The sequence below is a fragment of the Lissotriton vulgaris genome, chromosome 6, assembly GCF_964263255.1.
Source record: "Lissotriton vulgaris chromosome 6, aLisVul1.2, whole genome shotgun sequence".
Lineage (NCBI taxonomy): Eukaryota > Metazoa > Chordata > Amphibia > Caudata > Salamandridae > Lissotriton > Lissotriton vulgaris.
In genome coordinates this window covers 60,570,123-60,591,820 of record NC_141694.1, presented here as the reverse complement: position 1 = coordinate 60,591,820, position 21,698 = coordinate 60,570,123, and positions in this window count along the sequence as shown.

The following is a 21,698-nucleotide window of genomic DNA, read 5'->3' as shown; positions in this document are numbered from 1 at the left end:
TTCCTTTGCGACCAATTAGTGCAATGACAGAGCAGCAGTCACTATCTGATATTCCTAGATAACACTCCGAGTTCTTCAACAAGATAAAAACTTAGCAAACCTGGAAATCCCCGCTTGCTATGTTTTGATTAGTAATGGAACTCTAATGAGCAACTGATAGCTGCCACTTCCTAGTGACATCTTTAATTGACGTCTTATGTCCAGCAAACTTGCGTCAAACCCGGCACCTGTCAGGTATAAATATTACCAACGTTGCCTTAAGCAATACGAAGCTGTGAGCTGTGAGAGCGAAGCTAACTGCTGTTGAGCGTTGCCTGTCGCTGCAGCCTGCTATCCTGTGGTGGTGAAGCTACTGATTACCATTATCGCCGCTACAGCGCGACCTATGGTGCAGTACGCTTGAGGAGCCGTGCAGCCGTCCTCTGCGAAGACATCCAGCCCAGCTGCCCGCGGACGCTGTCACCCCTCCTTCCTCCAGACGCGCTGAGAGAAGCCGCTGCCTTTCTCGTGCAGAGAAATCCAGTCCCGGCGCTTCCGGTTTACCCTCGCGGGTGACTGGGATATCGAGAGAGACCCCTGAAGGAGATACCAATCCTCCATCATTCTATTCAGAGGTATGGTGTTGACTAAACCCTTAGACGAGAATTCTTGAAACAAACCTTGGCAAAACCAACTTAACTTAAGCTTCTTACTTACTCCCCCTTCTCACGTGTTAGGCTTAGGTCAGGCACACTGGGGTAGGCGTAGTTAGAAGCACCAGTTGAGTATGTTAGCCTAATGTATATATGACTGTATATATGTTTTATTACTTTTAAACCATTGTATGGCTAAGAAACCATATCAATGCTTTTACAGTTCTATTTCGCTATTCTTATCTTACTGTACGTACTTTTCATAATAACAGTTATTGCAATTGTGGCAATACATTTCTCTTGTATGAGAAGAAAGACTGTTCAATAAATGTTAACCCTTTATTGATAAACGCCCGTCTCTCTATTCTCTACATACTGTGAAAGTAAACTGCACTAGACTGACTGAGTGAAATCTGTGTCTATTGTTTCACACGACCCTAGAGATCGACTCTTGATCTGAGGAGCAAAGTTGTCATGTTGCACGGTTGTTGGAAAGCTGAATCCCTTCTTGTCTGTGCCAAGGAAGCTGATCACTTCCTATGCAGAGAAGAAAGTTTCCAGTGACCTCTGAGCTAGTTGGTAACACAACCCAATTAAGTTTAGCATAGTCAGTGGAGGCCTGGAATATAAGCAGTTCCACGTCGATACTACTGTTTATGTTATTCCAATGCGCAGGGCCTAGTGGGAAACTAGGAACTACACTACAAGATCTTTGGACTGGGTTGAGTGTGTGACATTGATCCACATTCGGTCCATCACCTGTTGTGTTTGGTAATTCTGGAGTAACACAAGACGGTGCCAGTCGCCACCTTGCATGGCCCTGCAGTGCTGGAAATTCTGGAGTAAGTCAAGACAGTGCCAGTCGCTGCCTTGCATGGCCCTGCAGTGCTGGTAATTCTGGAGTAACACAAGACGGTGCCAGTCGCCACCTTGCATGGCCCTGCAGTGCTGGTAATTCTGGAGTAACTCAAGGCGGTGCCAGTTGCTGCCTTGCATGCCCTGCAGTGCTGGTAATTCTGGAGTAATGTAGCAGGGTTTCCGTTCTCCCACAGAACTGTGCACAGAGATCTAGAACCTGGGTGAGTTAGGGTGACCCAAAACTCACCTTAGTATCAGAAATCCCCTTACCAAGCTAGCTACAGTGTCTCATTGGTTATAACAACTTCCCAATGACTTAGACAATCCAGAACATGAACTTAGGGAACCTCAGGTATCGTGGAACACATGAACACTCTTTCGTTATATAATCATTACAAACCAAAACTGGGAGTCAAAGAACACACATGCAAGTTTGAAATGTTTATTTTTCAATGCAAGGTTCTCAAACGCAGTATCTTATATAATACCAACATACATATTATAAAAATCAGAGTTATCAGCATAGTCACTAGTCCATAATAAGCGAACGGTGATAGCATATTATAATGCAAAATCTATAGAAATTCTGTATCACCTATATTTCGCGCACCCTATTTAGCATACTATATTATATCTAAGAAGGTCTCATTTGGGTTTTTAGAAGGGCGGGCCCATACCTCTAATGGTTAGTAGGAGAAGATCACATCAACAGCTACCAGCTCTCTGCATGCGAAGCATCAAGTGTTTTGATTCATTCCCTGTAACTCTATCTTAAACCCGCGTAGAGCCCAATGTTGGCAGCAACATTATTTGTGTTATGTCTAATGTGGTGCGAGGATCAGGCCTTCAGCAACCTTGTGTTAGGTTATTCTTAGAGGGTGCAGTTCTCAGTGTGCAGACAGTTGTACCAAGTGTACCAAGCACAACTGATATCAGAGCAATAACATATTATTCTCAAATAAATCACATCTTTCGTCTAGGTTGAAAGCTACAATAACAATTAGGTGTCGTGAGCAAACTGAAGCCGAAGGAAAATATGTAGTTTAAACATTTAATAAACTCATGCTAACTTAACACAATATATAGAAACGCAGTATCCATATGACACCCCCCCAATGATCCGAGGACGGTCAAAAAAGGAAAAAAAAACAAGCCAATACTATAAGAAAGGCAAAACATGAAAGCAGAGTTCAACAATATTGAGCCACGCTAAATGTATGTAAATGTATATATGAATTAATAATACAAAATATGTATGAATGCCTATAGTGGCCACACAAAAATATTAAAAAAAAACTTGAACTTGAGGCCATTTATAAAATCATAGGCCCAGAACACATAAAAGTCGAATGTTCGTAACAGAAAAGGCACCATTCAGAATTACTAAAAAGTCACGTGCCATAATAGTGAAAGTCTCCAAAGCCTCTCATGGGTGGATAGAATATGCAAAATAGCTAGCCACAGCTTCCAAAATGAAATCACTGTCATCGTCCGAAAACAGTTCAGCCATCCAATTAAGCAATGGGAAAGAACATAGTGCTCCTCCAGCACCGAATTCTATAGCAACATCAGAGGACAACTCAGTGGGTTCTCGAGAACGCTATGTGCCAGAAAGTCATGCGCCGCTGCGGATATGTCCCACTGACCCATTAGTCCATGCATCGCTGCCACGGCCATAACCCTTTCGCCAGAACAAACCAACTCGTGAGCAACTACGGGGCTCATCAGCTGATCAAAATCGTCGTCAGGAGGGGTCGTCAAACAGAGACACAAATCAATGGCCCAGTCGAAATCACAGCTCAGGCAATGAAACACAGGCTGGACACATGTGAAATAGGAAAACCGAAACGATAATCCAAAAGCCGTGCTTAAAGTCGCAAGCGGCAAGGTGCCATAGTAATCAAGCATCCGGTTGCGAAACAGTGTTAGAAGGGGCTGAGCGGCTCCTTGCGCAGGATGGGCATCCATGTTTTATAAAGCAAAATATCACCAAAATGCCTGCAGCCAAAGCCAGCAAAACAGGGAATCCGCCAAACAAACTTGTGAATATAGAATGAAAGAACGCAGGGATAATACCAAATACTTTTTCAAACGTAGTCACGAGACCACTGCTAACCAATTTAAAAAAATGTGCGAGTCCAGACGTGGAGGAGGCATTAAAGATTTGATGAACCAGCTCGCAGAAATGAAACGGCAAGTCAGTATTTAAAAGTGCCTGCACCTCTGTGCGTGTGTTAGCTATGTGAAGGACATAAGTTTCACGGGCCGAGCTCAGGGCCACTTCTTTCTGAGACAAAAGGGCTCTTATTCGGCTCAAACCGTTGAACTCCGCTCTCAAGGTTGGGATGCGCGGCCAGATGGAAACATCTGAATTCCCATGTGTGGGTGGATATAACACGTTCTTGCAACACACCACACGTTCTGATACAGTAACCACATAGGCGATACCGACCATTAACCCACAACACTCCTCGTTATTCAAAAGTAAATAACTACCGTTACTCAATAAAGTGAATGTGGGAACTATTGCAGGAACCGGTGTGCCTTTTAAAACACAGGCTAAATTAGGCTGGTCCTGATTACAAGAACCATGCAACTGGATGTGCCTGCATATCAGTGAACGGTCAGGCGACTGTGTGCATTCTTCACCATTCAGATTCACTTCCTTCCCTTCCTTCAGACATCTGTATGTGTATGGTAAAGACCATGTCTCATGTAGGAAAGCACTGCCTAGTGGTTCATATCGCCCTATAGCAATATATCGCATACAATTTGTAAATTTATACAGAGCAAAAGGTAAAGTAATAATACCATGGATAAGCCATGTAGCAGCAGCTGCCTCAGCAACAGAAAAGGGCAAAGATTCTAATTTCTCAATGTGTAACATAGAAAATGATGCATCTCGCATGGAAAGCATGCGCTGCTTGTCAGTCAAATTAAATGTGGCAAATAGTGATGAGACGTTCATGTAACTCCAATGCACTCGGCCAGCTTTCAGAGTCTGTAGTGTCCAAGCAAACTGCATAACAGAACGCAATTGATTTTGACCATGATATATTACGGACACTTCATCATGCACAATGTCAACAACAGAAGAAACAATATTGTTCAACGTGTAAATTCGGGAAGAAAGCATGTTAATACTGTTATCGACAACTCCAAGTACTTTTTCCAAATTTGCTTGGTCAATTGCCCTTAGGCGCTTAGCAGCCTCAATTTGAGAAACTTTCCAAATTTCATTTTAAACTGCATAAATCCACCGTTTAGATCTACCCCTAGCCGGGCCTTTTATAAAATCATTTAAATCCACACTTTCAGTTAACTGAGACAGATGTAGTTTAACTGCAGCTAACGTGGAATGTTGTAACCAATTCTGACACAGTTTCCCCACAGAGTAAGTGGTGACAGTATAATCAGTTTCAAAACGGGGATCTGGTCTGACTTGTGTGAACCCTTCAGCCAACCCCAGAAAGCAACGTTGGCAAGAATCAGCACTTCTTTGCCACAACAGCCAACCCTTTGGATCCAAACTGGATACATTAAAGGATGAATTGTGTATTAGAGACTGTATCTCACGAATAGATAAATCAGAAAAATTACCCCAACCTGAATATTCTTCTAATTCGGGGATAATTGGTGCATTTAATTTTTTAGAAGTAGCCAATCCAAAGCATGTTGTTTGGGAAATAGTAGAATTTAGAAACAACATGTGATTCGGGATGAGACATGCACGGTGCAAAGGCTCAGTGCCTTGTACCTGCCAATCTTTGGTACCCCAAACCGATTTAAGGTCAATTATTCCCTTCCAGAACTCGTAGCCATCTACAGCCAAGTTGTCTAGAAAGGACTTCGAATACAGCAACTTTGTATCGGTAAGTCTAACTTTGGACATGGACTTTTGTGTCATTCTTAAGTAAAATGACTCAGGATTCGATTGATTAAAATCTGTAAAATAACTGTATTTCTTCAGAAATGTACTGGAGCTTCCTATTAATGGAGCTGGGCAGTGTTCCCACTGCGTGTAACTCACAGCATCCCTCCTGGAATTCGTCTTATGGAGAAAATGATTACCATAATGTTGGAAGCAAAACAAATCTCCATAATTAACAGAATCTAAGTATAAGTCTTCAGCATCAAAAGCTGCATATTATTTTAAATCAGAGAATAATGCTTCCACGGCCTGAATATCCCAATCATCAGAACGTATATTTTGTTTAATCACATCCCCCATGTTTACTCTAAGCACATTCGGAACATTAATCACTTCAGTGGGGCCATGTATTTGAAATCTAACCGCATCCCACACAATCCCATCAAGGACAGGCCAAGCAGTAATGTTGACTGTATTCAATTCTCGTTTCAGTCTGTGTGCTGAATGTGAGGAGGAAAGAGGGGCCAATGTTCCATTAAGGTACCGAATTCCTGTTCTTTCTTTGACATAATGACCATCGATCAGGCGGAAAAAATAAAACACAAAACCAATTGACATAAAAAGATAAAACGAAAATAGAATCAACCAAACGTATGTCCAAGGGGGAATTAAAAAATGTTTTTTAAACAAAGTGGCATATTTTGCAAAAGTTGAGGGTTTCTTTGAAAGTTCCGAATCAGAGTCAAAAGAGAATCTGGACTGGTCGGCCAAACGAGTCTGCAAATCAGGCATTGATAAATCAGCAGGATAGGTGTAGTTCAGCTCATCAATGTTAGTAACAGGAATAGTATTTAATAAAGGACTGGAAATAGCAGGCATCTCGAGGGACACCTCCGGTTCTGCACCAGAAGTAATAGCCAGCACGGAATGCCTCACCATGGTAGGACAGGAAACAGCCGGTGTCATGCTATGAAGAATCGGCCACCCTGTGTGTCTTGACATTGTCAATAGAAATAAATCTGTTTTCCTTACGACCTGGAAGTGGTGGTAAAATGACTGTTCTTGTGCCCTTCACTCCAAGAACTCGAACCGGTGCACGATATGAGGGACCAAACTCTTTCTTGTTATCGATCTTCTCTCGAACCAGTTCTCCAACTTGGGGTAGCCAGCCAACTACCGGGATCTGCAACGCATCATCCGATGTGGAGGGCAAATGTTCCTTAGCTAGACTGTCTCTGGTCTTTTGTAGATCCTGTAAAACATTGCAATGTTCATCTACGTCAAAGGCCGTGGCCTGGGCCTTGCAGTCTAGGCCGTCGAGGTCAGGTACATACATCTTGATACCAAAGAGCATTTCGTGCGGGGTCCGCCCACCCAGAGACCTTCTAGGGAGATTATTAAGCGCACGCTGCACGCTGCACGTCATTGAGGTGGGCCAACCAGTTTCTGCCAGTGCCTCTAACTCGAGCTGTCAAAGATTGCTTTAAGTCACGGTTCATTCGTTCCACTACACTATTACCCTCGGGTCTGTACGGACTCGAAAACTTGACTTGGACCCCCAACGAAACCATAGCATCCTTATACGCCTTAGAGGCGAAAGCCGGACCCTGATCCGAATGGAAGGTACCACAGGCAAAAATCCCTATAAAGATTCGCAAATCCTTGATGACAGTCCGTGAATCAGCGCTCCGATGTGGCCATACCCACACAAAGCGTGTGCATGAATCAACTGCTACCAAGATGTACTTGTATGCAGTATCAGAAGAAAATGGACCGCAGTGATCCAAATAAACGCATCCAAGCGGTTTATTAGAGATGTACAACTGTGTCTGAGGCGGACGCGCAGCAGTTGAAGGTTTGATCTGCTGGCAAATGTCACATTGAAGGACATAATCGCGCGTCTGTTTGTACAGTCCCCGCCACCAGAACCTTTGTTGTATCTGAGTTACAGTGGCTGAGACGCCCGCATGCGCAGACGCCACACCTTCATGAGCCGCTGTAATCAAAGCAGCTCTGCGATCCGAGTTGGGAACTAGACGTTCGCCAACATCAGGAATTTTCACATAAGGAACCTTATCAGGACTTAAGTGGTATGTGTATTTAGAAGGGAACCCCGCAGGATATTTACCTCCCTTCTCGGAGGCAGCAACAGCTGCCAAGATGTCATCATCTATTTTGCTTTTGGACCTCGTGACTGCTGCAACTAAGTATTTCAATACCGCTGACTTCGCTGCTTCATCAGCAAGCGAATTACCAACAGCGTGGACCCCCACGCACTGATGGCCGAGAGTATGAATCACAAACACGAGTGGCAACTTCTCTTTAAGTTCCGCCACTCAGACCCAGATCATTTTATGTTTTATTGTGCTACCTTTGGAATCACGAAATTCATTCTGAATCCAAAAGAACAAGTTTTCATTGTAAGACTGGACACAGTAGTAAGAGTCACTTACGATCAAAGTCGTCACACTAGGATCTGCGTACTCCAATGCAAGCATCAGAGCGCGAAGCTCTGCTAATTGTGCAGTGCAGTCCCCAAGCGTCTGCGTGTGCACGACACTGGACTTGAACTCATCGTTCACCATGGCACCGACCACAATGGTGCATGCGGAAATGTAGGCATGTTTAGAGCCATGCGCAACCTGCGCCGAACCATCAGTGTAAATGATGCAATGGAAATCCTCCAACGGCCGCATTGCTAAAGGAGCAGGATGAACAAATTCATACTGTAAAAACTCCTGCGACCGTAAAGTGGCGTCAAAAATAAACGTGACATCCTGGGATGTCAAGGATGCAGCCCACTGAATCCACCGAGGGTGCAAAGCTTTGGAATTTGGTACACTGGCTTTCGTAACTGCCTCCAAGGCAGGACACGGGGTAACAACCAACATGCGTTTTCCTTGTGACAGGGCACGTTCTTTAAGAATTGCCATCTGTACAGCCGTTAAAACCTTCTCCACAGTGGAAAAACGCAGTTCAGCCGAAGTGTACAAGTGTGACTTGTAAGCAATAGGTACTGTATCCCCTTCATTAAAAGTCAGGTACGTGAAACCCACCGCCCCAGGGATAATTCTTATCACCAGGTTGGTCTGGTTATCACGAGTCTGTAAGTATTCAGAAGCGAGCAAATCAGCCTGCAAAGACTGCAGAATGGCTGAATGCTCAGGCAGCCAGCATGATTTGGAAAAAGATGGTTGTATCAAAGCATACAAAGGCTTGATACGCTGGGCATATTCCGGAATGTAAGTCCTCCCGAAATTAAAAAAACCCAGCAAAGATTGTAATTTTTTCAGTGTTGTCGGAGAGCGCAACTGTGCACATTTCTCCAGGAAGTGAGGTGCCAACCGTTTTCCCTCGTTGTTAAGCTCGTAGCCGAGAAACAACACTGTGTACTCTGCAATGTGCGACTTTGCAAAGTTAAACTTGTAACCTATGTCTGCAAAGTTACAAATTATGCTATTCACTCGACACAGATGCTCCCAAAGATCGTCGTCTGTGAGATAAATGTCATCCACATACGAACAAGCAACTGGGTCGAAGCCCTCCAAAAGAGAGACTATGCGGGCGGATAATACTCCAGGACTATTCTTATAGCCCATCGGGAGACGCCGAAACATTTTTTCACACCGCCGCATGTAAAGCTGGTCCATTGGGAACGACCATCTAATCTATGGGCATAAAAACCATTGGAAATGTCAAGCGTGGTTTTGAACCGTTTACGCTCAAGACTATTCACTAAAGCAGAGCCATGAGTATTCTGTACTGCGCAGTTACGGCAATGCGAGTTTAAATGCCTATAATCCAAAACCAAACGATATGAGCCGTCCGGCTTGTTTACAGTAAAAAGGGGGTTATTCATCGGTGACACACACGTTTCAATTACACCTTGATATTCCAATTGTTCAAGGATAGCCGCGACTGAAGCTTTGGCTTCACGCCGTATGGGATATTGAGGTTGAGGCTGCGGCTGAGACCGTAAAGGAATCTCGTGGCTTGGAGACAATTTATCCCAGCCACATTGATTGCGGTACACAGCCGGCGCAAGCGCCAGAGCCCACTCTTCTGCAAAATGCAGCGCCTCCACTCTCGATACAGTGTGCGCGAAACTGGGGAGGATCACCTCCTCCCCTCGCAGAGCTGCGAGAACAAAAGGTGGGGGCCAGTCAGCCTCCGAAAGCAAAATGTCATACGTAGACGAAAGATTTTCCCAAAATACCCCTTTTACAGTTCGCTGCATGTCACCTTCGATTAACAGGACAATTTCAAAAAGACGTTCAGGGGGAGCAACATGCGTATCAGCAGTTTCAATTACAACATAAGTGTCAGTCGCTGTCACCTTCAACAGTGGACGGAGGGCCTCTCTCACTATGGTAATCTCTGCCGCGCTGTCCAGCAAGGTCAGAGCCCAAGTCAGATTCCGAAGCCGTGTTCTCACTATCTGGGGCATATCGATGCGCTGTCAAGGCGGCGACTTTCTTCGTGGCAAACTGTGGTCTCTTGGGCGTAGTGCCTTCCTGCTGGTCTCCACCGTTACGCGGGCGGGGATGACCACGTCCTTGCTGGCCACCCCGGCCCCTGCCGCCCCCTCCACCACCGGTTGACGGAGCCGATGAGTCCTGAAAGGAACGAGGAGAGCGTTGGTCAGAGGCCTGAAACCTTTCAGGTGATTTAATCATCGCGCGATCGCGCAAATCATAAACTCGATCCAACTGCGCAGGCAACGGAGACGCAGGAGCAGAAACCTGTGTTTGTTGTTGTAATCACAGACACTGCGACCTCATGAAGTCGCCGCAGATCAGCCACGTTACAAGTGGCGCGATTAGGATGAGGAGTGAATCCAGCCAAAGCGGGCCAATTAGTGCCCGGAATGGACAAAGGATCCAACCTCAGAGCGGTTAAAGCGTGTGGTAGGGCGCCACCAAACCAAACTCCATGCTGCCAAGCATCAATAGGAACCTCCAGTGCCCTGTACGGAGCATACGCAGCCGGTACAGCTGAGGCAGTGTAAGAATGGAACACTCCAGAATTAGCGTCCACCGCCGGAAATGTCACCCACGAATAAAACAGTTCGTACGGGTAAGCATGTTCCGCACTCACCACCAGAACCGCAGCCAAGCCTTCCACAGGGACATTAAAAGCCCGCAAGTGGTCACGCACCGCAATGCGACTATGCTGCGGGATGTCCACGGCTTGTGCCATGGTTGCACAGGAACTCAAAAAAACAAAGAATACTTTGTAGTACAACTGGGTAGTAATTCAAAGAAACCGTTTTAGATAAATTCAAGCTTGAAAAAGACCTATGTCAAAAATAGGTAGGTTGTCCGACACCACCGTTTTCCGGAAACGGGAATGAAGGGGTTTAGGTTTGAATGATATACTACTCGAGTGTCATGATATAAGGCCAACAACGTATGGGCGCCATGTAGCAGGGTTTCCGTTCTCCCACAGAACTGTGCACAGAGATCTAGAACCTGGGTGAGTTAGGGTGACCAAAAACTCACCTTAGTATCAGACATCCCCTTACCAAGCTAGCTACAGTGTCTCATTGGTCATAACAGCTTCCCAATGACTTAGACAATCCAGAACATGAACTTAGGGAACCTCAGGTATCGTGGAACACATGAACACTCTTTCGTTATATAATCATTACAAACCAAAACTGGGAGTCAAAGAACACACGTGCAAGTTTGAAATGTTTAATTTTCAATGCAAGATTCTCAAACGCAGTATCTTATATAATACCAACATACATATTATAAAAATCAGAGTTATCAGCATAGTCACTAGTCCATAATAAGCGAACGGTGATAGCATATTATAATGCAAAATCTATAGAAATTCTGTATCACCTATATTTCGCGCACCCTATTTAGCATACTATATTATATCTAAGAAGGTCTCATTTGGGTTTTTAGAAGGGCGGGCCCATATCTCTAATGGTTAGTAGGAGAAGATCACATCAACAGCTACCAGCTCTCTGCATGCGAAGCATCAAGTGTTTTGATTCATTCCCTGTAACTCTATCTTAAACCCGCGTAGAGCCCAATGTTGGCAGCAACATTATTTGTGTTATGTCTAATGTGGTGTGAGGATCAGGCCTTCAGCAACCTTGTGTTAGGTTATTCTTAGAGGGTGCAGTTCTCAGTGTGCAGACAGTTGTACCAAGTGTACCAAGCACAACCGATATCAGAGCAATAACATATTATTCTCAAATAAATAACATCTTTCGTCTAGGTTGAAAGCTACAATAACAATTAGGTGTCGTGTGCAAACTGAAGCCGAAGGAAAATATGTCGTTTAAACATTTAATAAACTCATGCTAACTTAACACAATATATAGAAACGCAGTAACCATATGACAGTAACTCAAGACGGTGCCAGTCGCTGCCTTGCATGGCCCTGCAGTGCTGGTAATTCTGGAGTAACTCAAGACGGTGCCAGTCGCTGCCTTGCATGGCCCTGCAGTGCTGGTAATTCTGGAGTAACACAAGACGGCGCCAGTCGCCACCTTGCATGGCCCTGCAGTGCTGGTAATTGTGGAGTAACACAAGACGGTGCCATTCGCTGCCTTGCAAGGCCCTGCAGTGCTGGTAATTCTGGAGTAACTCAAGACGGTGCAAGTTGCTGCCTGGCATTGCTCTGCCCCAGGGAGGCGTTCCGTAGGTGAAGCGTGGTCTGCCCCAGGGAGGCGTTCCGTGGGTGAAGCGTGGTCTTGCCCAGGGAGGCGTTCCGTGGGTGAAGCATGGTCTGCCCCAGGGAGGCGTTCCGTGGGTAAAGCATGGTCTGCCCCGGGGAGGCGTTCCGTAGGTGAAGCGTGGTCTGCCCCGGGGAGGCGTTCCGTGGGAGAAGCGTGGTCTGCCCCAGGGAGGCGTTCCGTGGGTGAAGTGTGGTCTGCCCCAGGGAGGCGTTCCGTGGGTGAAGCGTGGTCTGCCCCAGAGATGCGTTCCGTGGGTGAAGAGTGGTCCGCCCCAGGGAGGCGTTCCGTGGGTGAAAGGTGGTCTGCCCCGGGGAGGCGTTCCGTGGGTGAAGCGTGGTCCACCCCAGGGAGGCGTTCCAAGGGTGAAGCGTGGTCTTCCCCAGGGAGGCGTTCCGGGGTTGAAGCGTGGTCTGCCCCGGTGAGGCGTTCCGTGGGTGAAGCGTGGTCTGCCCCGGGGAGGCGTTCAGTGGGTGAAGCATGGTCTGCCACAGGGAGGCGTTCCGTGGGTGAAGCGTGGTCTGCCCCATGGAGGCGTTCCGTGGGTGAAGCGTGGTCTGCCCCAGGGAGGCGTTCCATGGGTGAAGCGTGGTCTGCCCCGGGGAGGCGTTCCGTGGGTGAAGCGTGGTCTGCCCCAGGGAGGCATTCCATGGGTGAAGCGTGGTCTGCCCCAGGGAGGCGTTCCATGGGTGAAGCGTGGTCTGCCCCTAGGAGGCGTTCCGTGGGTGAAGCGTGGTCTGCCCCGGGCAGGTGTTCCGTAGGTGAAGCGTGGTCTGCCCCAGGGAGGCGTTCCGTGGGTGAAGCGTGGTCTGCCCCAGGGAGGCGTTCCATGGGTGAAGCGTGGTCTGCCCCAGGGAGGCGTTCCGTGGGTGAAGCGTGGTCTGCCCCAGGGAGGCGTTCCGTGGGTGAAGCATGGTCTGCCCCAAGGAGGCATTCCCTGGGTGAAGCGTGGTCTGCCCCAGGAAAGCGTTCCGTGGGTGAAGCGTGGTCCGCCCCAGGGAGGCGTTCTGTGGGTGAAGCGTGGTCTGCCCCGGGGAGGCGTTCCGTGGGTGAAGCGTGGTCTGCCCCAGCGAGGCGTTCCGTGGGTGAAGCGTGGTCTGCCCCAGGGAGGCGTTCCGTGGGTGAAGCGTGGTCTGCCTCAGGGATGCGTTCCGTGGGTGAAGCGTGGTCTGCCCCAGGGAGGCGTTCCGTGGGTGAAGCGTGGTCCGCCCCAGGGAGGCGTTCCGTGGGTGAAGCGTGGTCTGCCCCAGGGAGGCGTTCCGTGGGTGAAGCGTGGTCTGCCCCAGGGAGGCGTTCCGTCGGTGAAGCGTGGTCTGCCCCGGGGAGGCGTTGCCTGGGTGAAGCGTGGTCTGCCCCAGGGAGGCGTTCCGTGGGTGAAGCGTGGTCTGCCCCAGGGAGGCGTTCCATGGGTGAAGCGTGGTCTGCCCCGGGGAGGCGTTCCGTGTGTCAAGCGTGGTCTGCCCCAGGGAGGCGTTCCGTGGGTGAAGCTTGGTCTGCCCCGGGGAGGCATTCCGTGGGTGAAGCGTGGTATGCCCCAGGGAGGCATTCCGTGGGTGAAGCGTGGTCTGCCCCAGGGAGGCGTTCCGTGGGTGAAGCGTGGTCTGCCCCAGGAAGGAGTTCCGTGGGTGAAGCGTGGTCTGCCCCAGGAAGTGGTTCTGTGGGTGTAGCGTGGTCTGCCCCAGGGAGGCGTTCCGTGGGTGAAGCGTGGTCTGCCCCAGGGAGGCGTTCCGTGGGTGAAGCGTGGTCTGCCCCGGGGAGGCGTTCCGTGGGTGGAGCGTGGTCTGCCCCAGGGAGGCGTTCTGTGGGTGAAGTGTGGCCTGCCCCAGGGAGGTGTTCCGTGGGTGAAGAGTGGTCTGCCCCAGGGAGGCGTTCCGTGGGTGAAGCATGGTCTGCCCCAGGGAGGCGTTCCAAGGGTGAAGCGTTGTCTGCCCCAGGGAGGCGTTCCGTGGGTGAAGCGTTGTCTGCCCCGGGGAGGTGTTCCGTGGGTGAAGCGTGGTCTGCCCCAGGGAGGCGTTCCGTGGGTGAAGCGTGGTCTGCCCCAGGGAGGCGTTCCGTGGGTGAAGCGTGGTCCGCCCCAGGGAGGCGTTCCGTGGGTGAAGCGTGGTCTGCCCCGGGGAGGCGTTCCGTGGGTGAAGCGTGGTCTACCCCAGGGAGGCATTCCGTGGGTGAAGCGTGGTCTACCCCAGGGAGGCGTTCAGTGGGTGAAGCGTGGTCCGCCCCAGGGAGGCGTTCCGTGGGTGAAGCGTGGTCTGCCCCAGGGAGGCGTTCCGTGGGTGAAGCGTGGTCCGCCCCAGGGAGGCGTTCCATGGGTGAAGCGTGGTCTGCCCCAGGGAGGCGTTCCGTGGGTGAAGCGTGGTCTGCCCCGGGGAGGCGTTCCGTGGGTGAAGCGTGGTCTGCCCCAGGGAGGCGTTCCATGGGTGAAGCGTGGTCTGCCCCAGGGAGGCGTTCCATGGGTGAAGCGTGGTCTGCCCCAGGGAGGCGTTCCGTGGGTGAAGCGTGGGTTTTACACACATACACCCATGGATTTTAGTGCATTCCCAGATTTACTATGACCGGGTAATATGTCAGAATGCTTCGCCTTGCCAGGGGAGGTTTCACCAAGAGAAATAGGTTTATTTCTCCTACTTTCTTCCTCTTTCTGTTGCATTCTTCAGCACACATAGAAAGATGGAAAAGCCTCATGGGATTGTGTTTGTGGCAGGAGGTGGGCCTTCCTACACAAAAACAATGCAGGCACCCTTGCGCCGTGGTGTAAGGGTGCCTGCATCGGCCCTAGGCAGCACATAGTGCGCCCGCAAAAGGGGAGGACAGGAATGCACCATATAAAGTGAAATATGGCACATTTGTTCCCTCTCCCTGTCACACAACGCAGTGCAGCGCAGCACAGCACAGTAAGATGTCTTGCTGTGCTGCATTGTGTGACATTTTGCTAAATCTGCCCCATGTGTCAAGATAGAGTAGGCAGTTCAGTTCGTCCTTAGGAGCTTGATGAACGGAACGTAATTCCTCAAATAGAGTACCGACAGTACTCGCGAGAGTGTAAGAATCCATCACACCCTCTGGGTACTGCCTCTCGGGTACCATGCCTAAGGACTCTGTCTCTCCAGTGTCCTGTCTATGGGTACTGTCTCTCAGCTACCATGTCTAAGGACTCTGTCTCTCTAGTGCCCTGTCTATGGGTACTGTCTCTCGGTACCATGACTCTGGGCACTCTCTCTGCGGTACACTCTCTGGGTGTTGTCGCTATTGTTCCCTCTCTCTGTGTATTGCTTGTATAGAACACACAGTTATCCCGAGTGACGTCTTGGACCTATTGGCAAATAATGGATGTTTATTGTTACCCAACTCAGTGGTACTCATTTTATCAACCTCAGAAGGATGAAAGTCTGAGTATACCTGCCATAGTTAGAACTTGCAAAGATGGGGTCAAACACACATACTTGCAGTGGTTGAATTAGTCCACTAGTTTGCAAGACCTGACTACTCCCCCGCCTTGCCACATGACTGAGAACTCACGTGCTTACACTACACAACTACACATTCATCTTCCACGTCCACTGCCTGTGCCTGTTCAGACCACGTCACCGTGGCCAGTCCCCAATCCTGGAGGAGCTCCTGCACTGTTTCCTGTGACACTAACTATAAAACTACAGCTCAGTTAGAAACAGGAGCATCTCGAGAAAGAGAAGCAACTGTAGAGCGTATTAAACCTGCTGCACTGGAAACCAGCAGGGGGCAATGCAAGTCTAGCATAATCACACGGATTCATTCTGACACTGCAGAGTTGGTGCTGGAAGTTTAGGGAGCCGTGGGGGTTTCATAGATACCCCATAATACCCTCAGGCAGTTAAACTGTGCAGCAGACGCCCATCCCATCTATGACACACTCTTGTCTGTGACGCCTACTCAGGGGGTTCATGACTGTATAGAAAATTAAATAATGATAGCAGATGCATAAAGTACATAGTTAGGAAAAATCTCAATCTAAATCTGAAAACTTTAAAACGCTCTGTAAATGTGAAGGAATTGGGGCCATATGTATCAACATACCCTTTTGCGATTCCTTAATAGCGATTTTTAAGGAATCGCTATTTAGAAATTGCAAAATGGTATGTATGAAGAAATTCGCTATTTTTAAGCGATTCCTTAAAATTCCTTAATTGCGATTAGCAAATTGCTAATCGCAATTAAGGAATAATTTCTCATTCATTTCTATGGGCCAGGAGGCCCATAGGAATGAATGGGAAATTATTCTCAATTTGCGATTCGCAATTTGCGAATCGCAAATTGAGAATAATTTCAAGGGTGCAGGGGTGTCTCAAGAACACCCTGCTACACCCCTGAAAATGACATGTGTGCGCATATGGCGCACATACATGCCCTAAGGGCATGTATGAGCGTCACATGGCACCATTGGATTTTCAAAAAAATGCTTTTATGAAAGAATTCGCAATTTACCACCAACTAGAAGTTGGTGGTAATTTGCGAATCCTTAAGGGCATTTTGGAATATTTTTTTCCTTGATACATTGCATTTAAGGAATCGCAAAATTTGCGATTCCTTAAATGCAATCGCAAAATAAGGAATGGCAAATTTTGCGATTCCTTATTTTGCACCCAAATTGTTTGATACATACCATTTTGCGAAAATGGGTTTGCAAACGCCGAATTTCGGCATTTGCGAACCCATTTGGCCTTGATACATATGGCCCTTAGTCCTTAGCTTGATTCGTGGGCAGGCGCGGTGCGTCCATTGGGGTGTAGTGGCGTAGTCCCGCTAGCCCACATGGACCCGCGGCTGGAAGACGATTGTTGAACTACTTTTATTTTTAAAAAAATCGCCACCAGCAGTAATTTATTTATGCGCCGCCGAGCCCCGTCTGGAATCCGGGCAGCACCCGAGTTGACCGGGAGTGCGCTGCGCGCAGGGGGGCTGTCCTGCACAGCTTGAGTGACACCAGCGCTGTAGCAGCAGAGACAGGTACCCCTAGCGCGAATGTGAAGCTTGGGGCTGAAACTAGCCCAAGCATGCGCAGTTAGGTCCCCTCCCATAGTGAGTGACCAGGGGGGTGCAGGTTTAGCCGGGCAGCAGCCCCCAGCGTTAGGAAGGGCGAGCAGACAGTGTGCCCCCCTAGCTAATCCTGGCGCTGCATGCAGTGCCAGGATTGGCCAGTCACAGCGCAGCAATCCATTATTGGATGCCGGGCGTGGGTGGTGCACTGCTGCTCAGCAGCACCGCATAATGGCCAATCACTGTGTCTGACTTGAATGTAGTCATGCAGTGATTGGCCATTTTGCAGCGCGCGGCGCTGCTCAGGCTGCTGACGTCGGAGGATCCGGTTCTAGTCGCCTCGTGGTCGTCGACTCGTAGTGGTGTCTCGTGTCTGCCCTGTGGTGCGCGACAGCCAGCCTGCCTGCTTGTGTCTGTGTGCCCCCTGTGTGGTTTAAAACGTGGTTTCATCATACAGAGACAGTGTCGTGGTCGTCGACCCTTCGTCGTTGAAAATAGTGAGTAGTATGTAATTTATGTAATTAGAATATTAAAAACAGAGTCAGATGACTGATGCCTGAGTGCGCTCAAGCCCTGGCCTGCCCTGGCACTCCCTGCCCCAGGGCCGCTACCCGCCACACGCTGTCTCACAGCCCATCTCCGGTGCAGTCTGTGCCCTAAGGGTAGATCAAGACTCCACGCCCACCCCTCTAAAGTATTTTCTGTCCTCCCCTAGGCCCTATCTCCAACGGCTCCGCCCGACCGCCCAACTCTCCTCGGATGGACATTATGGTATTGCAATATATAGCATATTAGCGCCCTAACTGAAGTGTACTGACCCCACACCCTGGGCCTCAGACCCACTGAACTTACTGCAGTATTCATAGACTGTAATATTAGCAGTGTCCTTATACACAGGCACACACACGTGCTCTAAATGTACTGACAGATTGGAGGATGCGTACGGAGATCATCAAAAGCAAAATCATTGGAAATGCAATTGATGAATATAAAAATAGTGCAAGTAAAATTAAAGCGGGCAACTGCTGTACAAGAAAAACACTTTCCTAATAATAACTGTGACAGCTTGTTTTCAAACATTCCGTCACCAAATATGGAGGGACTGGCAAAAAAAGGTGAACCGTTTATAGCGACGCACGAGAGGGAGAGTGAGTAATTATCGGATGCGAGTGCTAGTTACCAGCAGCAGCAGGGCGATCCAGAAATCCATTTGGTCACTCCTGGATGTCTAGTAATCCCCTTTTGGAAGTCTCAAAAGAGGCTGCAGCGTGGGCCCAAGAGCAGTAAAGTCGTAGGGGCTGGGGTAAGCCGCTGTAAAAATCGCATAGAGAAGGCTTGGGCAATTCCAGCGTCACTTGGGTGAACAATAGCTTGTGCAAGCACAAGAGCAATAGCATTTATCTAGCGCTTAGTACCTCTGACGAGGCGAGCCGCAACCAGAATGGTTAAAATGACACCAACATCGGTCTGAAATTTAGACCGTTGGAAGCAGCCCCCTGAACCCGGCTCCTCTAAGTCAGCGGCCTGGTTGCTATCCCAGATGATCATGCATTGTGTGTTCTGTGCGGTCTGATGTCCAGCAACAGGACCGCCTAATGGCCTCTTACCGTCAGCGTCGTTTTAAGAGGTTTTTTTTTTAATCCAACTGCGTACACACTTGTAGGTCCACATCCATGTTGGGAAAAGTGAATACACACGCCCGAGAATCCAAGGCGCTCTCAGATAAAAACTTTGGAGTGGCTGAAGGAAGGTGAACCCGATTATTGGGCTAGAAGCATAAAGGAGACTTATTTTTGCAGAAGTCTTCATATTTATTTAGGCATAAATTACACTCACTGAAGTACTTTACGGTGTCTTATTGTAAGACAGGTAGCACTCAAGTATGCAGGGATGTCAATTTCACGAAATTGAAACTGACATTCATAGTAAAGGACAGGTATGCCCTGGTTAATGGGGAACGGATGCCAATACCGTCAGTGTGCATCAACAATGCTCCACAAGACAGATGTGACTAGGACCTTGTCAGAGAAAGCTGAAAGGAAAACGGTATGGGCAGGCGAATTAATTCAACTTTATTAGGTATAGTCAGAGTGAATGGAATTGTGTTGTTGTGCGGCTGTTACATATTTAGAGACTTGCCGCATAATTTATCATCTGTCGCCTAATCTGCTGATTTTAACAAATTAAAATGTGTTTTTGCCGTTGAGTGGAAGACCCTTTGCAAGCTTGACTGGTCAAGTTTCTGTTGCTCATTGCTATATTTGGGTGTTAAACAGGTACACTGAAAGACAGACGTGCTGATTTAGTTTACAAAAAGTGAATGCTGCTACTTGTTTGTTGAATAAAAAAATACTGATTGAGGTACTCAGAAATGCATTGTTATCTCTGTTTTTAAAAGTTTTGTAGTGTTTGTTATATTTGGAGACTACACAGAGTTTACTGATCAAATGGCATATTAAGTACATTTTGTTTCACCTTAACACTGTCATCTGTGTGGAAAGACATGCGTGATAGTCGCATGCGTTCTAATGGTAAAGGTAAGGCGTGGTTCCCAATGCTTTGTGAAGGCTGTTTCCCAACTGCTGTGCAACTTCTTCTACTCTTAGAGCTGAGATTTCCATGAAAGTCTTATAGTCTGAATTCAGCACCTGAGCATAATGAGACAGAATGTATGAAGCTCTGTGGTTATACTGAATAAGCAGCTACCTATGTTATGCCATCTATTAATGTAACAACTGCACTTTCACAATTGCTTTATTAACCTTCCTGCTTTCTCAAATTTGCTTGAAAATGCACGATTTTTCTTCTTTTTTTTCAAAATTTTCGTGGGGGGGTAACCCCCCTAAACCCTCCTTTTGGGGTTCGGGCTTGCTCGGTACAGTGCAGTATGCAAATCACTTTGCGCCCCACCACTTTCAAATGTCACCCACCCCCCCTGTTCGTGGGCTCAGCACATATGCACCAAACAGAGTTTAGTATAGGCGACTGGTAATCTCAGCTGATGCACTGGCGTGTGCTAACGAATGAGAGCATGCATTAGTAGCACAAAAGACAAAGTGAGATACTTGATTATCACATATGCTGCAGCCTTTAGAAATAAAACAAATTTTGAAAAGCCGAAACTTTTCCATTAAAATTAAAATTTAGATTTTTGTGAATTTTAATAAAATATTTGATAATTTCTGTTTTTATTTGATAAACACTTTTTTTCTGTATTTTTATGCAGTGTTTTGAAGTTCAAATTGTTTAGGATAGGCTCCCGGCTCGTATAGTGATTCAGTGAGGACATGTTAAGAACCACTGCCATATAATATGAACTTTGCACAGACAAACTAAAATAGTGCTAATTAAGTTGCACAATTTTCACTGCTTCTGTAAATTGGAATGGAGTAAATGATATTCACTTTGAGGCAAAACAGAGCAAACTGATTTCCAAAACGTTTGTTCGTTCCATGATCAGAAAAGGATACAGCGCACTCGTCCTCTGCTTTCCAAATGTGGACAGAGTGTTTGTGGAGAGAAATTGCTTTGTTCGATCAAATAATTAGTCAAAAGAGAATACACTCACATTTTGCTTCATTTGTTTATGTGACATCTATGATTTATTTGTCAAATCTCTAAGGTGCAAATGAAATTACTTATTTACATCTGTAAACTTGAGAGCAATACTATTTCTTATTTCCATATTACACAACCAACACATATTTTTTTCCACCAGTGCAAAGTTTCTGTGACCACTGGCAGTTGCATATCTTTATGTGCCACTCTGGTGACAGCTACCCTAGATGCTGACCAGGGCTCAATGAGTTTCTACATGTTGCTGACATACAAGGGCTGATTACGACATTTCAGTGGAGGGGTGGCGTGGCGGTACAAACCGCCGCGCCACCGCTCCGCCGAAGGTCGCCCTGTCCGTCCTCATGATTACAACTTACAAGTAGTCTGGCAGGCGGGCAGCGTGGCAGTCCAATGGGGAAGACCTCTTTTAAAGGCAGTGGTGTCTACGAGGCACCGCAATGAGACCACACTAAAAGGTTCCTGCATGGCATGGACTCGACAGTCGATGCGGTGCAGGAACCTATATCCATGCACACAGGGGGGGCACATGTTATGCCACCTTCTGTGCATCCACATACAGTGGAGGCACAGGCTGTAGGTCCCCATTTGTTTCCTCTCCGCCAGGGTTTTCATGGTGGTGGAACTGCCATGAAATCCCTGGCAGCGAGGAAACTTGTAATATGCGGTCCCGCCAAGCATATTGCGGCCTCTGACCGCTACTCCAATTATTGCAGCCTCTAACCGCTGCTCCAATGCCAGGGAACAGCGGTTCCATGGCGGAGCCAGCAGTCCCAGGGCTGTCCGACTGCTCAGATCTTTAATCCACAGGGCAGCAGTGGCTGGATCCATTCGTGGTGATGAGTCTGGCAGTCTTCGGACCGCCGGACTCGTAATAAGGCCCTTAGTGTCTTCTGCAGGTTGCAAGTTCGAATCCTGGTGCTGTTATACTGGTAACATCCAGTGCTTGGAAACTATAGAAGTGTGGAATTAGGTGCCATATAAAAAGCACAATTTCTTAGAATCCCCACCCTGAAATATCAATGTTTTGAAAAGTGCCTCATTTCTAAGTGAATAT